The sequence below is a fragment of the Wolffia australiana genome, chromosome 8 (assembly GCF_029677425.1).
Source record: "Wolffia australiana isolate 7733 chromosome 8, ASM2967742v1".
In the NCBI taxonomy this organism is placed as follows: Eukaryota; Viridiplantae; Streptophyta; class Magnoliopsida; order Alismatales; family Araceae; genus Wolffia; species Wolffia australiana.
The window spans coordinates 13,700,645-13,703,877 of record NC_135842.1 but is presented as its reverse complement, the minus strand read 5'-3'; the positions used below and the strand labels follow the sequence as shown (position 1 = coordinate 13,703,877).

General features: G+C 40.0%; 1 non-coding gene across 1 annotated transcript; it reads right to left on the bottom strand.

Annotated features, from left to right (window-relative positions):
• Positions 1-1,505: 1,505 nt before the first annotated feature.
• TRNAN-GUU (transfer RNA asparagine (anticodon GUU)) lies at positions 1,506-1,577 on the bottom strand. The gene has a single exon. It is a non-coding gene; the product is annotated as a tRNA-Asn (tRNA).
• Positions 1,578-3,233: the final 1,656 nt, after the last annotated feature.

Sequence of the window (3,233 nt, the reverse complement as noted above, 5' to 3'; positions counted from 1 at the left end):
TATCTCAAAAGAAGAATTTTATTAGAAGTAACTGTGTTTTGCATGGAAGAAATGCCGGAGAAAAAGTTCAAGAGATGAGAGAATTGAGGATAGCTACCAAAAAAACTAATCCACTCCATAATGAAGTAGCAGAAAATACAATATTTTTGTTACTTGACCAACCATCAGAAGAAGGAAATACAACAGGTACACTAATCAGTAAGACTGATGAAGTCGCAATTAATGCAAAAACAGCCAATTGGAAAGCAATAGTCATGCTTGAAATCCTCCAAGCTACCAACAAATAAACTATACCATTTGATCCCTTATTTAGTTAAAATTTTGAGAAAATGCATCATGGCGGGATTTAACCATGAATCAATTCATTCATTAAAATTTATTACCACTTTATTTAGTATTTGATTTAGTTTACTATATATATAACTAACAAATAGATATACTAGATCCTGTATATACCTATCAATATACACATAGAAACATATAAATGAATACATATATAGATCCTATCTAGAATGTCACTTTAACAGGGTAGTGTATCAATTCATATGGCCATGTTCTATTTGTAGAAATAAAATAGAAATTGTCTTTTGGAGAGATTGCCGAGTGGTTGATAGCTCCGGTCTTGAAAACCGGTATAGTTCTAAAGAACTATCGAGGGTTCGAATCCCTCTCTCTCCTTTTTCTTGTTGAATGTTTTTTTATTGGCCTAATATACTGTTATAAATTGTTCAGGCTCAGCTAGACGTAGGATAGCCGAGCCCGAACAAAAAAAGAGATATAAATAAAAAAATATCAATTCAATTAATTAAGAGGGGTCATGAATAGAACAGGTTCCAATTCACGATCGATTCCCTTTTCAAATCCTGCTGCAGCTGCACAGGCTTTTCCCGCATTCCACAAATGACCCACAAGAAATAAGAAGCCTAGAACAAAATGAGAAGTAGGTAACCAACTTCTAGGAGATACATAATTGACTGCATTGATTTTGGTAGCTACGTCACCCACGGGATTTAAAGAACCTAGAGGAGCGTGAGTCATATATTCCGCTGAACGGCGTTCTTGCCAAGGTTGCATGTCTTTTTTCAGCCTGCTCAAGTCCAACCCATTTGGACCTCTTAGAGGTTCTAACCAAGGAGCTCGTAGATTCCAAAAACGCATGGTTTCCCCTCCAAAAATGATCTCTCCAATTGGGGAACGCATTAGATATTTACCTAAACCAGTAGGTCCTTGAGCGGAGCCCACATTAGCCCCGAGATGCACTCCTAGTACATCAACTGAGAATTCTTAATTGGCTAATTGGAAATAGCCCTTGGGCTTTTTACAAGGGATTATCCCGGATCTACGACAGGTATTGACAGTGATACTCAAATATCGCAGAACAGAATGTGATACGATGAGATAGAATGCAATAGAAACAAAGACAAGGAACGGGTTACCTACTCCTAACGGTCAAAATGAGACCTTTCATGCAATTCTTCCTTTTTGAATAAAAAAATGAATCAAATCTCCCCAGGTAGGATTCGAACCTACGACCAATCAGTTAACAGCCAACCACTCTACCACTGAGCTACTGAGGAACAACGGGTGATTCGATCCCATAAAGTTCAACTACCGTTCTCAACCCATAAAAAACGTAACTATGACAAACATATCCTAGGCCCAGCCTACAATGAAACCCCAAGAACACAAACACATTTTGACAGTAAAGCCACTCTGGAAGAAAGGGTCATGGCCCTAGATGGTAAAGTTTGACTTCTAGGTTCCGACGGAGGAAGAAACAAAAAGCTACAAAGACGTTGCTAGCCTTTTACTTGGAAGATGTAGAAGGCGCTTAGCGCTTAGGAGCGAAGTCAAAGATTCCGAAGCAAAGGTTACGGAGTAACCATCTTTAAACCAACGCTCAGGTTCGACCTTAGGCTCTGAGGTCACGAAGAAAGCACTCCAGTCGTACTCCATTCTACCTATTGAGTAGGGGACATAAGTTACCGTGCCTCCTGCTTTTCTTTCAGAACCATCAGGTACGAGGTCATCCTTGTGTGGGAAAAAGAAATAATAGTAACTTGGTCTAGAGCATCTACTATTATTCCGAGATCTACTTTTTTAGACTCAATTCTTTTGCTCCTCGATATTCAATCAAATCCTCTTTTTTAAGGATTGAATCGACCTCTATAGCCCCATATTTAGTAATTCCAGAACTGTTTCTTCAGTATCGGGGATCGTCGAAATAAGCAAGAATACTATTTCTACGTAAAATACCATTTATGGGTATTTCAATCGAAACACCAAAATGGGTAGGAGTTCTTTATCACATTCGTGATCATATTGTACTGGAATTATGAATTTATTTCTTTGCCTCTTGGCTAAAAAATCAGCATTTTGGTGCAAAATTAAAGGATATTTTTCTAAATTCGACTGACCATTGGATATGCTACGATCAGGCCTTGAATAATGACGAGTCCCCCCCTTGTTTTTACTACAAGAATCCGAACTAAACAATTGATGTCTCGCTAGATCCTTAGTTATTGCTAGGTCAGAAATATATCTTTCTTCGAGAGAAACAGAATCAGCATTTATTTGATCTTGATCCTTGTGAAGGGAAAAAGAAACAATATTGTATCTTGACGTACCTACCGCTAATATTCATAAATGACTTGTTTTTGGTAATAGATGCACATTACCATAAATACATGGGTTGTTTCCCTCTCGACGATGAAGCTTATCCCCCATCGTCTCATTGGCTGACCTTGACCTCCGTTAGGGGTCATATCTAGTATTCAGAGTTTGCCTCGATTTGGTACCGCTCTCGCGGCCCGCACCGAAACAGTGTTTTACCCCTAGATGTCCAGTCAACTGCTGCGCCTCAACGCATTTCGGGGAGAACTAGCTAGCTCTGGGTTCGAGTGGCATTTCACCCCTAACCACAACTCATCCGCTGATTCTTCAACATCAGTTGGTTCGGACCTCCACTTAGTTTCACCAAAGCTTCATCCTGGTCATGGATAGATAACCAAGGTTCGGGTAAATAAGCAGTGACAATCGCCCTATGAAGACTCGCTTTCGCTACGGCTCCGGTAGATTCCCTTAACGAAGCCACTGCCTATGAGTCGCCGACTCATTCTTCAACAGGCACACGGTCAGAGATCAGATTCTCCTCCCACTGCTTGAGAGCTCACGGTTTCATGTTCTATTTCACTCCCCGATGGGGGTTCTTTTCACCTTTCCCTCACGGTACT